This window comes from Serinus canaria, chromosome 1 (genome assembly GCF_022539315.1).
Source record: "Serinus canaria isolate serCan28SL12 chromosome 1, serCan2020, whole genome shotgun sequence".
Classification (NCBI taxonomy): domain Eukaryota; kingdom Metazoa; phylum Chordata; class Aves; order Passeriformes; family Fringillidae; genus Serinus; species Serinus canaria.
In genome coordinates, this window is record NC_066313.1 from 6,974,043 (window position 1) to 6,998,281 (window position 24,239).

A 24,239-nucleotide genomic window follows, 5' to 3' on the forward strand; every position below is an offset into this window, starting at 1 on the left:
CATTGGGTTTTCATCTACTTTGACTCCCAGATTTCTATGCAGCATTAGAATACTTGAATAGGAAAGTGAAGTTCCAGACTAGTGACATTTGTTGATAATACTTGTAAAGTGTTACAAATTCTTGCATGTCAAGGTCTAAATACAAAATTAAAATGATACAAGTATGTATAATAAAATACAATTGAAATGCACTTCTCACCAAAAGCCAGAGCAGACCTGAGCATATCTAGAAAGCTGGATGCTCTGTAGCACAGTCCAAAGACATTCCTTCTGCCTCTCTCCTGCCTTTTTTTTTGACATCCATCTGTACCCATTTGTAATGTGCTTTCTCAGTCACTTAGATTTAGCATCTGAATGCTGAGCTGCCCATCATTTCACTTCCCCTTAGTCTTGCTATGAGCTATAAATATTGAAATGTCTTGTTAATATTAATAAAGTAGTTGCTTGTTTAGACTGTTAAGACTACAGATTAGGTGGCAGTGGGATGCTCAGGAGGAAGAATATATTAAAGATGTCTGTTTAAGGGAAAATCAAAGGTAGGATAATAAATTTTCATCTGCATGTAGCCATCATTACCTCTTCATCAGAAAGCCTGGGCTTCTCTCATTTGTCACACTTTTTAACAAGGGTGGAAGAGGGATGGAGTAGAAGGAACAATTGCAACTTCTATCAGCACTTCCCATTACAATAATCACAGATAATGCTGCATTTGGCTCCTGCTGTGTGCTCCATAATTCTGCCAGGGAAGGAAATGATCCTGTGGAAACATGCAATTCTCATGTTGCAGGGGTATTTCACAGTTTTACCTTGTTGTGTGATGTAAAGTATAATTTTCCAAAACATGCTGTATTATGGTTTCATAGCATTTTAAAATTATCTTTTTTGGAGGAACTGAAGGTGGAACACAGTTGTGTTTATCACTTCTGCTAATTTTTTTTCAAACCACCAGAATTTTGTAACTTTTCCCACCAGCAAAAAAGATGTTTGAACTATAAAGATATTCATTATCAGAGGGAAATTCCATTCCTAATAATTTTCACAAAGTGCAATCATTAGTTGACTTTATCAGTTTTGTGATATGTCAGTAGTAATGGAACATTTCCCAGCCTTTGATGCTGGTTTGATACAGGACATTTTTAAATGTTGATGTTATTAGAGTATTTGACAATATATTTATACCTTATAGAGACAAGATAAATTTTACAAAGTTTATCTGAGAGGAACACATCCAAATGTTAGTGGAATCCATTGAAAAGAAATACAAAATCAAGTTGACATACTTTCAAAATTAAGAATGATGCTAATTTTATCCTTTATCAACAAAAATTTTTTAAAATATACTTTATTAAAAAGAGTGTTTTTCAGTCTGTCACAGACGAGTCCATGTAATTAGATGTACACAGAAGTCTGTAAGGTTGTGATAGAATTATTGTGGTGCACCTGATGATCTCATATTGGCTTTGCTGCTAGTGAAAACAAAAGAGAAAAAGATGCTAAAATACTCCCTGAGATTGCCTAGTGGTTCATCAAACCTGCATATTTAACAACTGCAGGTTCCTGAACTCCATGATTTTTTCTTCAGTCATTTTCTAAAAGGTTCATGACAGAGGAGAAGGTGCTAAAAACTAGCTGTAATTAGCCAGAAACTGGAGGCAAACATATGGAATTGTTTAATAGCAAATTCACAGTGTGCTTTAAGAAACTCCTCTGCAAAGTGTCACAGCTTATGTGAGATATCTGTGCTATTTAAATAAAACTTGTGCAGGTACCTTGTAGAACAAACCAAAGGTGTACTCAAAAAAGTTTCCATCCATGAAACTGTGTACAAAGACCCTATAAAAGGAGAGAGCTGTGACCTTTTGGTTTGTATATAGCCTACAGACCCTAATAATCATTTAAATTGAATATGTGAGAAGTGCTGTCCCACTCAAACAGGACTAGATTTTACATGTTGTTACTCATACCACTGTTTATCACTGTTGATCTTTAATTTTGGGTCAATACTAATATAGGTGCGAGTTTGAAACATTTTGTGTTTCAAGGTGAACATCAGTGGTCTCTGGAAAAATGTGGCAGGGGATCATCTTTAATATTAACATTATACAGGTTTTTTTTAAATTTTCACTGATTGAAAAGTCATTTCAGGTGAAACATGTAATAGCCTGAGTTAGAGGAGGACATTTTAAAATAACAATTTTAAATTAATACACAATGTACTTCTCAATTGCATAGAGTCTTATAATTCAAGATTGGAAGTAAAATGATGGTTTCAAATGAGAAGTTTGGTTAGATGTACTTGTGTGAAAAGTCTCAGAGGAACACAAAACTTCATTAATTTCCTACCTCTTAGACATTTAAAGATTTTCTATCACAGCTCAACTGCTTCTACGTTATCTGTCCATGATCATCTACACTTTAAAAGTGAGCGAAGCTGCTTTTCCTGTTTTCATCATGTTTTTTTTATCATGTTTTCTTCATTTTCTGTGCAAAATATGTGGTTTTCCTGATGTTAAGGAGGAAAACAGTGTTAAATCCTAAGAATGATCTCACCTCTATTCTTTTTCTCATACACACATACACAAAAGCCTTGAATGATTTCCAGTTCAGAGAAGTAGCTTAAAAATATGAATGCTAAGTAAAATTAAATCCAAACACTGAATTCAAAGCTAAAGGGCAATCAAAATATTTTTAAGACTTAATAAAATTGTGACTATCTTGATAATTTCTTTGGCCTTCAAAATGAACATTGTTTGCAAAGCTTTTAGCTGGATACTCCTAGTATATCAGAGCATAAAGTGCTACAGATCTGTCAGAGGCATCAGGAAATAGGCATAAGCCTGGAATAATCTGAGAAACACCATTCCATGCTGATCTCGGGTGCTTGGCTGTTTTAATGTGGATAACTGTCTCTGAAAACAAATAAACATGCAGAGAAGCCAGATTAATGATCAAAAGATAATTAGCTCCACAGATATTTGTAAATAGTTTAATGGGAGGACATTGCATTTAGCATTCTATAAAAAGTAATAGGTAACCATCAAACTGTCATCAAGGAAATGATGTGCTTGTTTAGTATATTGTCTATGACATGATTATTCTAATGACTGATTTATATATATATCTCTGCCCTCTTACTCAGTAATGCTAACAACTGCCAAAACTTTTTGGGTTTTTTTCATTTTGAAGAGATTTATTTTATAACATGGAAAAATTGCTAGAATAAGCTCTTGTGAAAAACAATCTGAGTGATTCACAGATCCAGAGTGAATTTGCCTAGAGGTTGAGGCATTTATCTAAGACCTATCTGGCCCTAAATTCAGGGCATTGTTGTGAGGAATATTTGGTGCTTTTTCTGCAGCAAAATAAAACCAAAAACAAAACAACAAAACAATCCTGTCCTAATTTTATAGTGAGGGTTTGCATAACACAACCAGCAGCTGGGTCTGTCACAGAAGTCAGTGCAAGGGCCACATTTTCAATGTTTGGTGTGATTCTCAGCAGTGACTTCAACCTTAATATCCCATGAAGTTCTCATAACCATTAGGTTCCTGGCTGATTTTTGTTTTGTGAAGGTTCTGTTAAAAAAAAAAGAAAAAAAGAAGCTTCAAATAAATTTTGAATAAATCAATAATGAGAAAGAAGAAGAATAAACAGCTTTAACAAACAATAACAGAAAGCAAACCACAAAAAGATATCCCAGCATTTTTCAGGGGAAAAGAAATCAATCCAGTTTTTCAAATAATTTCAACTTATTAGTTTCAACAGATATGCACTAAAAACATCTCTTGACACTCTTTAAAAATAGTTGCCATTTTCAATAATGAAAGACTCTTTAAGATAAGGATTTCTGACTGAGCATAACCACAATGTTTATTGCTTGTTTTATGGTTGTTTATTTTCTTCTTTTGCCTTATTTTTTCTTGGTTTGAGCAGGTTTGTTTACTTTTACAAGAATTTGGTTTGTTTGAAACCATGGAACCTGACCAGAAGAGGCTCCATCAGTCTTCTTGTGTATGAAAAGTTCTGCCAGGTATGAAAATTTCAGCCATCAGGCTCTTTTAACTACAACAAACCACATTTTGCAGGTTCTGTTGTAGGTGTAGCACAGGCTCTGGCCTGTGTGATGTCTGTTTCAGCCTGTACTTTTCAGTTGGAGCCCTGATAAATCCCAGTTTCTGTTGGATGTCATGGTTGCTGTACAAGTGGCGATAGTTCCCTTTTCCAGTTCTCACCAACAACCCATCCAAGGTTTACTTGGGAGCTGTGCTTTGTTATGATCCAACATGAACTAAGCTGGTGCTCCTAGATGAGCAGGTTAAAGCCTCTTTGTGATGAATATTTGATAAGAGTCCTTGGAGAAGGTACCTCTGAAAAGATAGTGAACTCAGCTGCATATAATGAGAACCCTGTGAGGATGAGGATTTGGGAATAACTTGGAAATGTGCTTTTAATCTCAATTAACTGTTTACCTAAATATATTCCTAATGTTAAACCATAAAGTATTACTAATGTATTAAGTAGGGCAAGATGTTACCATGTGCTGGGATTATTGCACACATCAGAAATTATTATTTACCTTTTTGCAGAATATTTTGCATTTCTTTTGGGGTTTTTTATGAGAACACTTTGGAGTCACAATATGTTCTCTTTAGCCATCATTGGAATTCCTTTGTGATTTAAGTAACTGCATAATCTCCATGTTACAGATGGTTGTGTGAGGAACCATGGAAGAGGATGTAATTGGAATGTGTAGAGACATTAGGTACCACTAAAAATGAGAAATAAAATCTAAATTTTTATATCAGTTTTGTAACTTGGAACAGTCAATTTTTTTTTCTTTAGTATGTTCATTAATGAGTGTCCATTAATTAAAAACTTACTGTACCAAACCTAGGCACCTGTCCTATGCATTTAAAACTGGAGAACTCGCATAAATGTTTGCTTTGATTTTGCAGCCCTAGTAGGAGTTGATAAGCTTTACAGCTTTTCTGCAAGTCAGTATTCTAATACTCTGGGAATGGAAAAACAGTCAAAATGACAGGAATCTTGTTCCTTCTCAGTGACTCTGGAATATTTATTGTGTTAGAGAAGCATATCATCCTCAAAGTCTCTAATGGCCCTGTCTATGTGGAGTCAACACAAGTTATACCAATTGTTCAGCCACTCTCCTTGACCTTCTCATTATCTTTACTTCTGTCTGGTCTGCAGGAGGATTGCAGCTAATTAGTGATATCAATGCTACAGGTCACCCAGACATTTGTGGCTTTGGTAGCAGGTTGGCTCAGGATCTCAGAGTAGTAAGGCCGTTTTAGACAAGATTAACACTACTGCTAATCTTACACCCTAAATGTAGAATATTTTATTTCTTTAAAGATTTTATGATTTTTTTTTTTCTAAATCTCTTTATAAAGGAGAAGTTTATTCTTCTGTTGGATCCTTAGGTTAAAATGAGAATAAAGAAATAGCAGCTGTCACTAAACAGGGTTCTTTTCAAAGCTCAAAATTATACAGAAACCACAAAAAATTGTAGGAGTAGCATATCATGAGCAAAAATCTGAATATTAAAACACCTCTGAAAGCTGTAGAGATTTTAATGGTTTTTATTATTAAACATTATTAATTTATTAACTTTTATATTTTTATTAATATTTTGCTTTTTTTTTTTTTTTAGATCATGTCACAACATTTTTATTTTGTCATCTTGCGGAAATGTAATTTATTGTATCTCGACCTGTCTAAACTGTTTCTGCCATCTGGTAACAACTGAAGAGGTTTTTCTCTAGCTGTTCATTCTGCCAGTTTGCCAGGTTCAGAAACTGGAAGCAGGTAGACAAGAGTTTGTGAGAGCTTATCATCAGCCTGCTTCTCCCTTGTTCACCTCACCATAATGACATCTCTCAGTCCAAAAATCTCAAGTCTTATCACATTTTGCTTTTTGTTCCCTGTGTTACTTGGTTTTGTTTAAGGAAGAGAGATGACTCAGGGAGTTCTAACCACTCATAGAAGATTAAATATTGAGAGGGTTTTCTTCTGGTCATGGTGGTTTGGTTGAGGTTTTTAAAAGTCTCCGAGTGACCTGCTATAAATGTAATGTGCTAACTGGAGTTGCCTTTACTAAAAATTGCTCTAACTGTGGGATGAATTATAGATGCTGTGTATTCCCTGACAGGATATTTGTTTGTGTTTCCTGTGTGAGAAGCGTGGGCTTGTCAAACCTTTTCCCGAGTATCTCTTACACCAGGGTGGCAGGGGCAGACTGCCTCACTTGGAGCTGGCTGTCAGCTCTGAGCTACAGTGACAGCTCTGGCAAAAGTCCTTCCCTGTTACAGCAGCTGCCAATGTCATCTGTCATCCTCCAACATGTTGTCAGCACAGCTACTTAATATTTAGGTGGAATATTGGTCTATACCTACAAACTTCGAGCTTGAGCTAAATATAAATGTATTTATAAATAGATTTTGCTTATTCATACCTGTCTTGGTTTGTTTTCCTACTGGTCCTCAAGGAAGTAAATCAATAGTGTGTGACACTTGGATGCAGAAATACAACAACACAGGTTTCTCTTCTTGCTTCCTCTTTCTTTATATTGTATAATACTTGGAGAGAAGCTGATAGCAGATGTCTGTCATCTAATCCCAAATCTTTCTTTCATTGATTTCCAAGTGTAAGGTAGAACAGCTCTGGTAGATTTGGCAGCGCTGGGTTAATGGACTTGATGACCTTAGACATCTTTTTCCAACCAAAATGATTCAATGATTCTGTTATTTTATCTCAAGTTACTGAACAATTTAAGTACTACATTTGGACTTTTCATGAGCTGTAGTAAGAAGAAGATTTTTTTATAAGTCTTGCTACTTTTTGTCAAAGATTCATAGGATAAACTGAGGTGGAAATGTCCCCTTGAGGCCATCAAAGTCCAACTCCTGGCCCTGAACAGGACACCCCAAGAGTCACACCATATTCCTGAGACCTTTGTCCAAATGCTTCTTGAGCTCTGTCAGGTTTGGGGCTGTGGCCATTGTTCTGGGGAACTGTTCCAGTGCCCAAGCCCTCTATGGGGGAAGAACCTTTTCCTGATACCCAACCTAAACCTCCCCTGACACAGCTTCATACCATTCTTTTGGGTCCTGTCACTGGTCACAGAGTGAAGAGATCAGTGCCTGCCCCTCCTCTTCCTCTCAAGAAGATGTTGAAGATCACAAGGTTCCCCCTCAGTCTCCTCTTCACCAGACTGAAAAGACCAAGTGACCTCAGCCCCTCCTTTTAAGGCTTTCCCTCTGGTCCCTTCACCATCCTCATTTTTTTCAATTTGGAATGAGTTGTTTAGAGAAAACTTAAAGGAAGTTTTTCCATTTCTTCAAACTTTTTGAACTTGGATCTGCTTCTGGAACAGCTAATAATAATATTTTTCTGTGAGAGGGATTTCATATTTGGTAATACAAATGGGAGCATGGCATTCTCACAGTAAGTCACATCCTCATAAGAAAATCTGAACTAAAACGATATTTCTAAAAGCTAAGACAAGCCAGAATTTTTCTATTTAAGGTTGAAATCTGTGCTCCCCAGGCATAACACAGTTCACACTTAGAATACATCACCACAGGGACTAGAAATTGATTTCTTGATTTTTTTTTTTTTCCCTAGCAACTTTTCCAAGTTTGTAATATGTGACCTAACAAGCAGTTTTACAGAAGCACGATAAATTTCTTATTAAATAATCTAATCCCCAGCTAGCTATGAGTCAAGGAACATTTGAGTATTTTCTATGCCATCTCAAAATTTATTTTCCCTTTTAATGTACATTTTGTGTGCATTAGGAGAGAGAGTCTAATGCTTAGCCCAACCATTGGCTGTCAATGATTGAGGATTTCATTCTTTGTATCCATAGAATGGTCATCTATGTTTACTATGCATCACAAAATTTAAACAGAGGTGCTGAGCTCTGCTTGGATCACAGAATCCTAGAAACATTTGTGTTGGAAAAATTCTTTTAAGTTAATAGAGTCCAACAGTTAACCCTGCCCTGATAAGCCTAGGGACTAAACCATGTCCCTAGGAACCCTGCCTGGACACCTCTTAAATACCTCCAGGCTTGGTGGCTCCAGCACATCCCTGGAAGCCTGTTCCATCACTTGGTAACACTTTTAGTGAAGAAATTTTTTATAATACCCATGCTAAACCTTCCCTGGCACAACCAGGGACCTGAGAGAGAGGAGACTGACCCTCAGCTCATCACATCATTTTGTCTGGTAAGGTCCTCTCTGAGCCTCCTTTTCCCCAGGCTAAACACTCCCGTTTTCCACAGCCAGTCCTCATGAGTCTTGTGCTCTAGACCTTTCACCAGCTCTGTTTCCCTTTTCTGGACACAGTCCCCGTTCTTTCATGTCTATAACTAAATTTTTTGCCAGATGGTTGATTTATGTTATTGAGAGTATCTGTGACTTGACATGTGATTTTGTAGCTGGGGACTGTGTCTTTTAACAGGTCTCTTTTCATCACAAGGACACATCAGCACTTCTTCAGGTCCCCATGTGTCATGCAGAAGGTCAGTGGATGTCTTTGTGCACACCAAGAGCAGCTCTGCAGAGGCACTGCACAGAAAATGTCTGAAAGGAGCAGGTAGCAAACATGGTTGGGTTGATTTTTCTGAAGAAAGTATTAGATATGACAAGTTTGGTGATAATATTAATTAGTTGTACTACTGGGTTGATATGAGGTTTAATATATTAGTAGGTCTTACTCTTTAATTTAAGTGTAAATCTTGGTTTTGGCTGGGAAATTTATATTAGCTTAAGTGATAGGGGGATTATATTGTGCAGCTACAAATCAAATAGCTAAGCAGAATGTTCCAGTACAAAACCTTATAAAATTCATCTTGTAACATCAGTAAGAGTAAGAAAATACAGCCCTTTCTCTGCTTGGAAGACAAAAGATATCATAAACAGTTTGAACTCCAGATCTATGGCATTGCTTGGAAATAAAACATAATATAATCAGAGCACTTTTTCTCTCTGGTGGTTAGTCTTGTAGGAGAGCACCGCCTGGTACTTTTTTTTAGGTAGATGGGGTTAGAAATGATTGTGAAATATAATCTGTGAAAAGGCTTATTAAAATGTGTTAAAAAGCTGTGTGACTAAAACTTCCTCCTCTCACTGATGATGTGAGCTTTGGGACATCTTCTCTTTTTGCTCATAAACATTTCTTAGAAGCTATAATAAATATGAAACCAAACATGCAGAATTTTCTTTCTAGCCAAAAATGTTTATTTAAAATAAAAATTTATCCTATGATTTTTCTTGTGTTTTACAAAAGTATGATAGCCTTGAAAGTGCTGTTCTATTTAGTTTCATTGTCAGTCCAGCAGCTCAGGAAGGATCAGTTACTGAATAAAAAGTGTGTTTGCAAATTTTCCTGGGAAACACCTCACCTTCCTCTCTGGAACCATATTTTTTCCAGTAGCCCTGAACTCAACCTGTCACAGAAGATTCATTCTTCTGAAGATAATTTGATTAAATTGTATGTGGCTCTATGGGCTGAGTGCCATTCCAAGGCCTTCCTTTTAATCCCTCCTATCTGACTCTCCTGGCACCTCAGCCCTGCTCCCTGCAGCACCCCATGGTGTGGCACCTGCTGAGTGACTGTCACATCTGCCTTTCTCAGTAATTACATGTGAACACAACAGTGCAAACACCCCAGTTTCTAGATGACTGATCTCTACTTGTTGCACCTCTTTGCTGTCTTAGTTTTAACTCTCTTTTTAACCCACAGCCAGATCAGCTTGCTTTACACAGCACTGCTGAAATGGAGTCAATGGCACTTCCCTTGTATTTCCCATAGTTTTTGGTTTCTTTTGCAGAGCAATGACCAAGTTTATCTTTAAAATAATGCCATGAACCATTGTCCATTCTGTCTCAAATTTAAGCAAGGTTTTATGTGGTTTGCCTAATTAAAAGGGCTGTTGGTAGTGCAGATGGTCACAGCCCCACTGATAGGGAGGGTGCTGTCATGATTTGCTCTGAGGATTAAACTCATGTATTTGTATTATATGCAAAGGAGTAGCCTACAGTTAATGCTTTGACATTTTATTTCTAGCTTTTTAAGCTGATTGCTATTTGGCAATATTAATATCAAATTGAGTTCTCAGGTTGAGGTCATGATTCAAAGTTCATTGAAATGAATTCTCTGAGTTTTTAATTTATTTAGAAAAACATTAAGATAAGTTTTAAGTTACTATGGCTTAAATACATATTTTAAATATATTCCCAGGTGGGTGTTGAGCTGAGAGTTTGGTCTTAAGTCTGTTAAAAATAAAAAATAATCATGTTCATATATGTTAAAAAATAAAATTGATATTTTTGTGGTTTAATAATTTCAGTTAATGTCTCAGGTAAAGACTCTTAAAATGTGATTTATTTTAATAGCATAACTTAACATGATTTGATCTCTGTAGGAGGAAGGCAGTTCATTACTGAGGTCTCTATTTCTCAGCTGGCTCCACCACTTTGCAGCACAGCACTGTTTATTTTTTTTTACTAGGTCATTGGTTTCCACAGTAGGTCATACTTTCTGCTAAACAGCTTGGCCTCCTATGGAGACAGAATCTGTGACCTTCTAAGGCTTCCTTGCTTGGGAGGTGTCATTTCTGCTTTAAAAAATAACTGTTTAATCAGAAGAAAATTTTCACTGGTGAAGTGTTAGGATGTAGAGATTATTTCAAGGAAATTTCTAACCTCAGCACTTCACAGGAAAGAACAGCAAAATGTTGTTGAAAAAGGCATTTTCGTATAGAATGCTGACAAATAAAACAGATCCTTTCTGTAACTTCAATGCCATTTCTAAGTGCTTGAGGCTAATTGAATTTTTGCATTTTTGTGAAACAGAAATGGAGTGAAAGATTTCTTTTTCCTTCTTCAAGCTTCATCATCTGTTCTTATATATTTTCAATATAAACTTTCCAATTTTACTCTATTTTTTTTTTAATGAACAGGAGAACTGTTAAAACTCTTTTTCTTTCTCACCTCCACAGTGTTTGTTGGGCTTTGTTTTGTTATGTTTGGGCTTTGTGTGTGTGTGCACACGTTTTTTTTTGTTTTAATAGAAAATAGCTTTTAATTAATCAAAACAATGGGGAAAAGAGAACAAAATGAGATCCCTGATTAATTTCCTAAATTTTGTCTGCAGTGCTATTTGTCTTTTCATTTCTACTTTCGTATAATCCTTTCTAAAATACCCTTTAATTAGAAAGGGTGGAATTTCATTTCTCTGCTAACATTGCATGCAGAAGTGCTATGTATGCTCTTGCAGATTTATGAAGAGGATACTCTTGTATTTAAAAGATATTATATATGGCAATGTAATTAATCCTCTGTTTTCATGTGTTAGGTTTATCAGCCAATACAAATAATTTGGAAGAGTTTTTTAACTTATCTCCTGGAAAGTGACTGTATGAAATTGTGAAATTAATCTGCTCTTCTAATCTCCTTTATGTCCTGGTTGCTTTTTATTTGCTGCATTATATTTGAATAATATATATTAAATTATCTTTCTTGGATATTAGATGACTTCACAGCTAAGTGTTTGAAGAAGCAAGTACTTCTTAGAAACCTTCTAAGAGAACGTTCTGCAGCATGACTCAGAAGATGGCAAACTCTACAAAACCAAATCAAATTCCAGAAGACAAAATCACCACCCACAAAATACTTTCTGGTTTTTACTGGTTTGTACTGTCATATGGCATTTGTCCACACTGAAGAAATTCAAAAGCAGTAAAATTAGTACTTTATTCTGCAATGTATACATGTTTGTAAAGGTGGAACACCATAGAGAATCAGAGCAGTTTTATGCATCTACAGTGGTTTGGGTTTTTTTTCCTTCAAAGAACAAAGAGTGTGTCAATAGGGCTCCTAGGAAATTTATTTTAGCACTTTTTACTACTGTTTTTTCCAGAAATATTTCAGAGTGTGATTTATTGGTGTAGGGCTCAAGAGTACACTCCCTCTTTCATAGGTAGAGCCATCTAGGTCCCTGGAACGTGTTCCATCCCTGGAACATGTGTTCAACTGCACTCCTTCTCTGGGAATTTAATCTGGCAGCAATGCTTTTAGAGAAATGCATTTTCCAGATGGGGATTTCACTTCAGCAGAGCCCCTTCCACTCAGCAGAGTACACTGAAATACTCCATCCTTTTGTGTCATTTTTTCATAGCTGGGACTCTAGTGAAAGATTTAGCCCATGTTGCATTCCCATATTTCTTGAGGATGGTTCAAACCCACCCCATCCTTCAGGAAAACATTAAGGGGTTCAAGAGTGAGATTAATTTATTTGCTTATTAAACTTTTCCTTTCCATCTGAAGATGGGCATTTTAACATGTCCATTGCCTCATGTTCTGTCAGTAGGTACCTTTGAATAAATGTTTCCTGTTTCATTGCACCTTCTCTTTACGTGTTTATGCATGAGCAAATTATTTTTCAGCCACTTTAATTCTATAGTTAAAATTTGATCCATTTAAAAACTACCACAAGTTTTTTGATTCTTTTTTTTTATTCTCTCTCCCTTTTGCAGCTTTTCCAAACAAGCAATGTGCATTTTTGCACTATTTAAGCACAGAACTAAATGAGTCCATTGCAAAATCGTAGTGAGAATTTTGCCCATTTCTGCTGGAAAACCAAATATGGCTTCTCTGAGATGTATTAAAAAAAAAAAGGTTTTCTAAGGTTTTATTCCAGGTGTTATTACATTTTATAAAAACGGAAACCTGAGAATACAGTAATAATCTTAATAAAGACATGAGAAAATATTTTAAAGCTGTTTGTAGAGAATTAACTGACATTCAGGAAATTTCATAGAAAAAAGTAATCTTAATAAATATTTAAAAGTTATTTGAAGAAACACCCAATATAAAGCAATTACAAACAAAGGTGATTTAATTTCTGGAAATTGCTCCTCAGCCACTTAGGGAAAAGAGTGAACATGCTGCTAGACTGCCTGCTTACCAAGTGCAGTATCTTCAGCAGCTATTTAAGTTATTTAGGTTCAGCATTGCACTGTACAGGAATCCAGTAATATCCATACTTAGATGCAGGCTTTTATGGAAGTGATAACCATGAGATGAGCATTATAAATATTTAGAACCATAAATAGTTATTAGTGCTGCCATATGCTTGGGTTTCCCCCCACATGCTCTCCTTTTATCTTCCCAGAAAGTTTCTAAGCAGAAGAAGCCCACCTTGGCCGCCTGCTTGCCAGTCTGGATGGAAAAGTGGTGTTGAATGAACTACTGGGAATCCCAGGATCAGAAATAAAAACAATGAATCTGAAATCAGGATTCCTGTGTGTCCCCATCCACAAAGGGCTTGCACAGCATGTTTGAGGTACCTCTTGCATGTACTTAGAAGCATCTTGTTTACTGTGCATGTCCAGGGGACTTTGTCTGTTCATGAATAGCCATAGCAGATCATTTTGTCATTTATCTGCAGAAAATACTTGGTAGAAATTTGAGTATCTTATTAGGTCTTAATGTCCACTCTACCTATCAAGTTATAACTTAGAAAAGTTCTTTGGTAGGCCAAATCTCTGCTGATATATCTTTAATTAAATGAGAGGGTTTTTTTTAAATAACCTGGTTAAAATCTGATTAATTCTGTGCTCTCAATCAAAAAATGGGTTTTTTTCCTGAAATTATATCTGCAAAAGCTGCAATTTCTTGGCTAGTACAGACATTGTTTACATAGAAAGGCCACAGATATAAAGTGTCATGTCTTTCTGCTAGTATGAAATCTTGTAGCATGGTATGGTATTATATGAAAAAGGTGCATTGGGTTTTTAATTTTTTTTTTTAATGTCTTTAGGGGTTATATGATAATGGAAATCGTATTGGTGAGTGCTAACAGATTTTTATTCACAAAGGCTTGAGTATGTCTTCTCTGAATCTTTCATCAAGATTTGGCAGGCTGAGATATGAATGATAAATTCTGTCCTGTCACCACTATTTCAAGGCTTAAAGACCATCTTGCAAACCCAACTCAGATAAGTAATTTTATTCCAATTTTCAAGAAAATGACGTTTGGCTAGAACAATATTTGAAAATATTTAGAAATTATCAAAAATCAAATAGTTTTAAAAAAAAGTCATAAAATGTATCAAATGGTACAAGATACTGGCTCCCTGTCTTGAGTCATAATAACTAGGGAGGGATTGTATGTGCATTGCAGTAAACATTTTTTACTTGCTAAAATAGAATATTTAGAAAATGTACTTTTAAATATGGTTAAAATGAACATATTTGAAAGTTATTACATGTCACATGATGATGATTTATAAGAGCAAAGGATATTGAATGTTCTCATTAAGAATCACAGAAGACATATAATGAACAAAACCATTCATAATTACTTTCATTAGCTGGATGCATTTTTTGTACATTTCTGCTGTGTTCTTTTGAATAATTTGAAAATATGTCAGATTTTATTAGAAATCTTGGGGTTTTGCCTCAAAATAACTTTCCCCAAATTGCAAGGAATACAGAATGTTTGAGGTGCTTTATCTCTAGTATTAGTGAGAATATTAATGAGGAAATGTTCATCTGTTTTTTTCAGTCTTGTGTTTATATTTCATGTTAATAGCACAATCTTTGTGGTGTAATCTAGTTGTTGGAGCACAAAAGAGAAACTCTCTTTACTGAATTTTAACCCTTTTTTGCTCAATCCTAACTGTATGTCCTTAAGCAAGGCACTTAGCTCAGTTTTACAGACAAGAAAGATTTTTGCCTATCTACTTAACAGGGGTGTTAAGAGTATTAATTTCTTAAAAGCCTGAAAATTCAAACAAAAGTGAAACATTGCTATTAATGCATTAAACTCCAGTTTGAGATCCTAAAGAAAACAAAGTTTTGAAAACTCAGGATGCTATGCAGCATAGCAGACATAATCACAAAAAATTCTTGTGGTTGATCTTAAGAGGTTTTAGACTTTAACACTTGGATTTTGTTGCCACGTTTGGACTTGGTTGCTTTTACTTAGTCCACTTCAGCCCTTGAAAGAATAGGTGGTTTTAAGCTTTTCTGGAAAGCTTTTTAAGCCATTTTCCTGTATCCCCACACCCCAGATGATGAATGTTCATATATTCACTCTCTCATTCGTTCCTTTATTCAATTATTTAATTTCAGCCAAAGAGTTGGAGTAGGCAGAAGACGACTTCTTGAGGTGCTTCAATGATTGTGTAGCAGTCACTCTGACAGTTTTCTGCAGAAATTTGTTTTGTTTAAAGGAGCTCATCCAAGATTTGACAAGGGAAGGTAAAAGGTGTCACCCCACAATAGTGTCAGCAGTGGTGCCCCTTCTTGACACAGCATTTGAGGTTATGGGCTCTGGCCATCTGAAGGGCATTACTCCTGTCTCAAAGAACACCTTTTTCTTTCTCTTCCCACTTCACTGTGGGTGCCTAGCAGAAAGAGTTTTTAATCAAAAACTCTTATTTCATTTAGTATGAAGCTTTTGTTGTGGCAAGCCTTAATCTTTTTGTTTACATGAACTCAAGTTTGTGGTTCAGGTTTTCTTTACCACCCTTCCCAAGTGTGCCATACTAATAATTTTCTCAAGTTTTTCTTGTACGTAGGAATTTATCTGTGATTCTACTCTGACTTCCAATACAAAGTTTTTATTCCCTTGCCAGTTCCAGTCAGCCAGGCTGGAGTCAGGCACTCACACATCTGTTTTAAACCTCTCTTGGGTTGGACTGGCACAGCTCTGTTGACCAGAGCTCTTAAGAGGGGTGACCCAAAATAACCTACAGGGCTGTGAAGGGTTGAGGCTGAGAGCAGCAGTTCAAAATGATGTAAACAAAGCTTATTGAGTGTGGGAACTTCCTCTGTGGGCAGGTATCCTCCTCTGTGATACTGGTGGAAAGCCAAGAGAAATTCATTTATGCATTTTCCTAGAAAACAAACAAACAAGAGGGGTTTATTGCATTAAGATGAGCAGTAATATTGACAGACTTGAAAACCAGATTGAGCTGCCAGATAAATTTTTAGCAAGGAAAAAGAGAAGGCACAAAGACCCCAAAATAATGTATATTTCATTTTTTGGGTTTACCCTTAATGTATCTGTAAAATAGTCATGTACTTGAGTTGCAGTGATTAATTACCTCTGGTCTATCAAAACCCAAAGAAAGAACAAATCTTCATTCCTGGGTAGGGTTGATTAGACACAAGTGACCTTGCATTGAGCTGTGATTTTCTTAATACACAAAATTCAGGATATTGAAGAACTTAGTATTCCTGTGGGAGAGTGGAAGAAAGCAGAAGTAATTTTTAATATTTTTATTAGCAAAAGATATTGCTCATGCACAAAGCAAGATCTCAGTATCATTTTGACAGTCCCAAAAGAATTTTAGTGGGAAACTAATATGACTTTAAAGATTCAAGAAGTGGTGGCTTTGATGTACCACTTGAGTGTCTCCCCCTAACCTTTTGAGATCACTTGTGCAAAGAAGTGAGCACTTTTTCACTTATCTACATGCCAGCCACTGTTCCTGAGGATTTGCAGGCTGAAAAATGTGTCTTTGGCCAGCCTGTGGTCACTTTTTATGTGACTGCTCTCAAGGGCTGTGCAAATAAACAGACAAGAAGATAGTGCCAATGCAGTGTTTAAAAGCACATGTGTAACATCAAGGTTTAATATAATTTTGAATACTGAATCAATAATATACTATGAGTGAATTTGGGAAGAGCCAAGAACAATGTTTATTTAATTTCAGTAAAGTGAGTTTAGGAAGACTATCAGTTAAATTTCCAGAGGGATTTTGCAACAATATATTTATCTGGGCGTTGTTCAGAAAAAAGCTCACATCATAATCTGCTAAGAAATAATTGACATCCTCTCCATGGCTGAATGTAACAAAGTGTAATTAAATAATCAAAGTTCTGAAAAAAATTATAAAAAGTGTAAAACTTGATATTGTAACTCAAAGATGGTTTTCTTTTATTGTTCCCTTTAAAAATTTGGGAAACCTGTTTCAAATTAATTTTTCTGCTATTTCTTCTGTGCACTTCCAGAGTGTTTCCTCCTGGCATTGAATTGGGGCAGTTTCAGTAGGACTGATATCACCCCTCTGGGCCTGATTCTTCATTTTCTGTGTTTATGTGACTGCCCAATCTATACCAAAGAGACTGATGGAGTCCTGCTGGTCATAAGTGCTGCTAGCTAAGGGAGGAATGATGTCCAACCCCTTTCAGCAAAGAGGTGATTAATCCCTCTAAGTGTGGTTCATATTTCTCTCTTGCTAGGCATTTTTTGAGTGGGGCTTGCTGTCCACAACTTTTTCTTGTTTCACCCTTGCATTCTCTTTATGTCAGGAAAGACTAAGGACCTGCATTTTTTCCCTGATGGGGATGCAGTAGGTTTTACATTTCCCAGAATGAATGGCTGTGGGTAACCATGAGGTGCATGGAAACCTTTGTCTCAGCTAAAATCAGGCTGAGAGTTGCAGACAAAGGTGGAGTGGTGAAAGTGAGTCTCCCTCTCTGCCCATTGGTGGTAGGGGAACCAAACTTGTCCCAAGCTTGGTTTTCAGCACTGACAGCTTGAAAACCAGGTGAGACTGGACTAGAATTTCCCAAGTACAGGATGTAGCTTTCCATTAGATGTGTTTTCTTTATAATATCTTCTAAAAATTCGGTCAGTGACAGTAATTTAAATTTATTTTAGAATAGATTGTAATGAGTGTGTCCTAATGATACTTAGCATGTACAGGTACCCTGTATTCAGGGCAGGAATTGTATTATTAGTTAATGAATGTATTAATCTGTGAGCTCTAAAACTCCAGATTCTTGCATCACAGTGCAGGTTAAATCTTGTTGGTCTGAAGTGTTTTCTTACTCTATTTTAATATTCAGTTTTAATCTATTACTGCTCCAAATTTATTATAATTAATGCTGGTTTTTTTCATTAACCAGCCATGATGCTATTTTCTGAAGATAACAATCTGTTAGTAATGCATTATTTAAATGTGAATAACAATAAAATAATAGAGTTTTATTGTACCTTTATTATTTATTTGCATATTAATTGTTATTTTTGTTTTCAAAAGCTTGTGATTTAAAAAGTACTCTGGGAAGTGAATGTAATTTTAAAATAGTTATCATAATGTACTGAACATTTGCTACTGATTAAATAATTTTGACTCTTGAAAGGAAGAAAACACAATTAATTTTTATTATTTAATAACTAGTGAACAACTATTGTTTAATAAAATATTTACAAACTTAAATGTGTAAAATGCCTCTAGTAAAACATGTCAATTTTTAAACTTAATATTGTTACAATGTGTCATTCTCTCTATGTCTACAACTATATTAGCATAGGATAAGTTAATCACTGCTTTCATGTTCTCTCAAAATATTTATAAGTAAATTACCTCTTTTTTTTAAAATGAAAAAGGTTAGTAGATGTCTAAACAAGTATAGAAACACGTCTCAGTAAAATATTCCAATTTTACATCTGTTTTATAGCATTGCCTTCTTTCCCATTTCTAAGAATCTGCTAGGCTAAAAAAGTTGTTTCTTTCTATTATTGCACAGATATTTTTCAAGTGGCTTCTTAGCATGAATGTTTCCATATATATATAAATATATATGCAAAGTGTACACACACCTTTTATTTGCTAATATTTGTGTGTGTGTGTTAGCAGCAGACTGCATTGTTGATGCCATTGATGGGAAGACAGTGAGCTCCTCAAGAAATGAAGCAGGTTCTCAAGAGAAGCTTTTCTATTTGTTCTTTCTGATCCCTTTTTTCCCACTCAAGGGATGATTGTTATCAGTGTAAGTTATGGACTGGATCTGACCCTCTCTGGTGTCTTCCATTTTCTGTAGCACAAGCAGAGTGAACAATGCCAGGGTAACAAGCAGCTCGACTCTAGAGCATGCATTTTGGCTAACAGGTTTTTGAGAACAACAGAAAGCAGTAAATCTAAACTCGAATCACATTAGACACATAGTTAAAAGCTGTGGAAAAATGCTTTCCTTTCACAGTCAGATTGCCCTGCTCTCCCCATGCTGTCTGTGAATTACCTCTCTTGGTCCATTCCCTCACCTCACAAGGTTTTTCACCGGTGTCACGCCTGCCAGATAATGGGCTCAGGTGAAGTGTTTGTATTTCTGTGAGGATCAGTGTGAGATTCAACTGGGAATCTAAAACATTGTGCCTCTCTACTCCCAGTATATTAATAAAATGGCAGTATGGAGATAACACCTTCATGCACATAAATGCATATTTTTCCATGTGTCAAGGTGAGTAATACCTCATCTGGTACACTGGGAGTCACTGGAGAAGAGGCTGAGCTTTGCAGTATAAATCCACAGCATGTAGCTCATACCCAGCTTGCTTGGACTGCAGCACAATAAATGCACAACTGTCTGCACCAGTCCATGGAGACAGAAGTGTAAGTTCTTGGAGATGGACAATGGAACTAGCTTGCCAGATTATTATTTTTAGTAAGTGCCCGCACCATTACAAACTTCATCTTGCTGAATATAAATTTTAGATTGATTCATGTGTTTCTTTGTATGTTGTACAGATATTCCTCTTTCTGTACATAAACAAGGGAAGTTTAAGGTTTGAAATGCTATGCCTTCATCAGAAGTCAATATAAATATGATTTCAAATGTTTATTTTAATACACCTTACACCTATATTTAAAAATAAAATTAAATGGAATCATTTTCTGCCTACCTTGGTGTTTGTACACAAGACAGGACTGTATTAGACTGATAAGTTTTGCAGAACATATTATAATAGTGATATTTATATTTCCCTTACATCCATATCTAAAGGAAATAAATCAATGAACTATTTTTAAGCACTTTTTCATGTTTTCTCTCGGGTATAAGCTCTATGATGAAAATTATTTTCTCAATCACTGCTGTTGCAGCTTCATGTATTTCACTAGCACTTGCCCTTCACCTTTGATAAAACTGCAGAATATATCTCAAGTACAAAATAATTTCTCCCAGTATAAGGTAGAACATTTTTAAACTGTAAATTCAGTAGTAATTTCATGGTAGATGTGAAATTTTCTTTACTCTGTCACCCCCTTGTCACCCCCTCCACTCAATATCTTCTGGTTTTAACCCTTTAAAGGTCAGAACTTTCTGTTTTCTTAGGCTTTTTAATTGGAATACCATTAATGAGTTATTAAAACAATAAACATTAATAGTAATAAGAATTTGAAGATGCATTCACAGCAACCAGAGTTGGAAGACAGATTAATAAATGACTTCTGAAGTTAGGAAATATGAGAGTAATAATTCCTTTGTGGACACATGCAATATATTTAAAAGAATTTAATCACTTTAAATCAAACATATACATAGTAAAGAATATGGCACATTTTTGCACAAATATGTAGAGCCATGCAGAATTTCATAGTGAATACATTGTCCTTAATAATGCATGGCTGTGCTGTCTTGTTATATTCATTACTACTTGTAAAGCTGAATATGACCTAACAGTCCCTAGATTCTATTATGGTAGGGTTACCAGGCAACTACTGGGGAATCTGTTACTTTATAAGTATTAAAATAACAATTTCTGAAGGTCCTGAATAATTTTAGATATTTCCAGATTGGTTTTAGATGTTCAGATCCATTTTACTCATAAAAGAGTATTGCATATACAGGTGCCTTTTTTGGGTCTAGATTTGCAACGCCTGTGAATTTTCACCCATGAGTTGGACCATTCACATCAAGAACCTGTTCAAAAGTATTGGATGAATAAGGGAAAATATTGGCAAACTTGATCCATGTCTTTTTATATGCCCTCCTCTGCAAATCAGCTAAGTCATGTGATTTCCCTTGGTTTCTTAGAATTTTTAGTTCCTAAATCTTACATAGTGAGTGTCTTCATATCACTTTTGGATGATAACATTCCTTTCTTGAAGGCAGTTAAGCAACCTTTTTTCCAATTTTACTCCTCTAATGTACTCAATACCTTATTTTATGAAAAAAAAAAATCCTCTCCTGAGCCTCAAATGACTAAAGAATCAGTTACCTGTAGTTACCCAACTGTAACTTCCACTTGTTAAAAATGTTGACTGTGTTATTTTGCATATTCAGAAAGAATTATTTGAAGTATTTATCCACATCTATCATTGGTCAAGCTGAGATCAAGTTTTGTGTTCTTTTTGCATCAGCACTGACAAGCCTCTAACTCTTAAAGGTAAATATTATTGGAGTTGGAATTCCGGCCTCTTGTTCCAACTTTGCATCCATGTCATCCCAGTCAAAGCTGCTGGGTATTGGTAGACAAATATTCCAGTTACCTACTTTTTGCCCAGTAGCCTCTTACCTATATGCCAGAGCTTATTCTGCTCTGGAGAGAGACAAGAAAGGAGGGCTGACAGAGCCATTCTGTTTTCCAGCAGAAAGCAGAAATAGACAAATCAAAGATTATAATTTTAGCAGCTCTTCATCATCAGGTATGTATGTTTCTCCTTTACCTGCTTAAATCTTGCTGGCACTGTCAGCTAGGTTCTTGCTCTTAATTCTCTGATAACTGAAGGAAGAGAAGTGCTGGAAAGATAGAACGTCTTAACAGTAAGCCAAGGAAAAGAAAAGGTGAGAAACTTGTTCAGTTTTTCAGAAAATAAAGACTGTCCAGGCTCCAAAATATGTGAAATTTATTTTAACATTACTGATTGATAATAAATAAAAAGGTTTAATGAGGCATACCCAGTTAATTCCTCTGATTTCCTGGAAGATGCAATAAATTTTGTACAATCTGGTTCAGCAGATTGGCTTATATCAGTGCAGAAGCTGTGCTCATGTCAGCAATTGTTCATTATCAATGTGCTGAGATGATAGCAAAGACTAGAGTTTGGTGAGTTTATTGGTTAGGAAATATGTTACCTGAGTATCAGAAAGGCATGTGAGTGTACTGGCTCAGTACTTCTATCTCACAGGAAGCAGAGTCCAGCTTTCTCTGAAGTGACTACATGGATTATTTTATTGTCTTCCTATAGGACCAATGATGAGGATCCTGAAAGGTCATTAGTAGTGAAATCTGTTTTCTCAGCATTATAGGAAGTTATAGAGATTTCAGATGATTGGTTTAGTGCCAAGACATGCCTCTCAGTTTTGTTGTTGACATTGGGACTTACTAGAGAAGCAAATATTTATTCTTTCAAGAATCCATTCCTTCTCTTGCATTCAAATATCACTTTGAGTAGCTAAAGAAAAAATCTGTCATTTACTCTAGCTGACTGGAAGTCTGATTTCCCTTTCCTGTTCTTCCCCCATAACATTTCTTACCCTCGTAAGCTTAATTCAGCAAAAAACAAAACAAAAAAAAAAAGCAAAAACCAAAAATCCACCAAAAATCAAAATCAAACACCTTTCTGAAAATGAAGATATTTGACCCAAAGATATCAGAGCTCTTCTACAAAGTCCTAACTGCCCCCTCAGCTCCCACTGACGTCATGTCTGCACATTCTGTACATTTCTTCTCTGTAAATATCTCTGCTCAGAGAGGAAACCAAAGAAATTCTAAACTATCTTTTATCCTCTCTGTTGAGTCCTGTTGGTAAGAACTGAGGTGCCCAGTGGGTTCCAGTGTCAGGTGAAGCTCACACTAATAGGGAAGAGAAAAGTGTATGTAACCAGGCAAGCTCAAAGACTCAGAAGTCTGTGAAATTCTCCAGGACAGCTTGCAGGGTAAACAAAAGCAGAATTCAGGTAAGCACGAGGTAGTAGAAATGTTCTCAGTCATTATCCCACCTTTACACCTGCAAAAAAATTTCCATGTGATTTCAGTTCTGAAACTGAAGTTCTCCTTGCTTTGTTTCAATGCTTTTATAATTATTTTAGACACACACAACACAATTCAATTATAATTATAACTTGCTTTGCTTCTCTTGCACTGATGTAAAGAGAATCACAGAATTGTCTGAGCTGGAAGGGACCCAGAGGGATCAACAAGTCCAACTCTTAAATGAATGGTCCATACAAACCCACAGCCCTGGCGTTATTATTACCATGTTCCAACCAGCTGAGCTCATCTCAGGGTCATGTTATAAAAATACATAGAGAGAATAGATTATTAGAAATACCTGCTGCTTCTATGTGAAAATAGCGTTTCCTTTTACAGGAGTTGTCTAGTTAATGCCTTCCATTTCAAAGTGTGTCAAAATTTGCTTGATAGGTCTGTTCCTTTAAAAAAGATTATTATTATTTATTATTATTAATTTTATTAATTTTATTATTATTAATTTATTATTATTATTAATTATCTTTCAAAAGCAAAATCTCTTCTTCATGTGAAATGGCACTCAGAGGCAGAGGGCTGAAGTCCCCCAGCGTGGTGGTGTGGCAGAGCTCCTTAGCAGTGTCCCATGCAGCTGGGAGCTTGTTTCCTCAGCTGTCAGTCACAGGCTGAGCTGCAGTGTGTTTCTTGATGGCTGGGGTAACAAGTTGGAAAATGCTGCCTTTGCTGCTTCACAGGCCTGGCTCGTGTATTTGCACTGTCAGACTGCCACAGCCACTGCCTCTGCTTGTTTTACCTCTCTGTTTACCTTCTTGCCTGCAGGACCTGTAAATTTGATATGAAACCAGAAAGAAACAGAGCCCAAACTCTGCTGGAGAGAAATCCTGCCGAGTTGCTTTATTTTAGCTTAAATCCTTGTGGGGGTGGGAGAAGAAGGAGGAAGTTGCTGAAACAGTTCATGCTGTTCCATTTTCACATAGATTCCTGGAAGTCTGTTCTCCAGGCCTGGAGGTTCAAAAGGGGAACAGAAAAATCTGGAGAAATGACAAGAAGATAGAGCAAGGGAAATCCACACCACAGTATATCAATGAAAATAAAAATATTTCTATAATTTCCATAGAATACAGTTTCCATATAGTACTGAGAGGCTACTGACATGATCAGAGTAGAGAAAGACCCTTTTCCATTCATGAAGATGCAACAGTATAGGTAAGCTGTATTCTTTAATTTATTTCATTTAAATAAAATATATTTGGAAGTAAAATAGTTGTCTAATAATAATAGATATTCAGATATCTGGAATAGAGAATTCCATTTTAATCAGTACATCTCTCGAGGTCTCCTGGGAGTAAGAGTGAAAGAATGTAAACTTCAGATTAATGAAAATCCAAGGGCTCACCAAAACACTGTTATTTATTTCCCATGAACTGAGAAGTATTTTTAAAGAAAGAAACTCTGTCCATTCTCAAACTTGAGCAAAACTA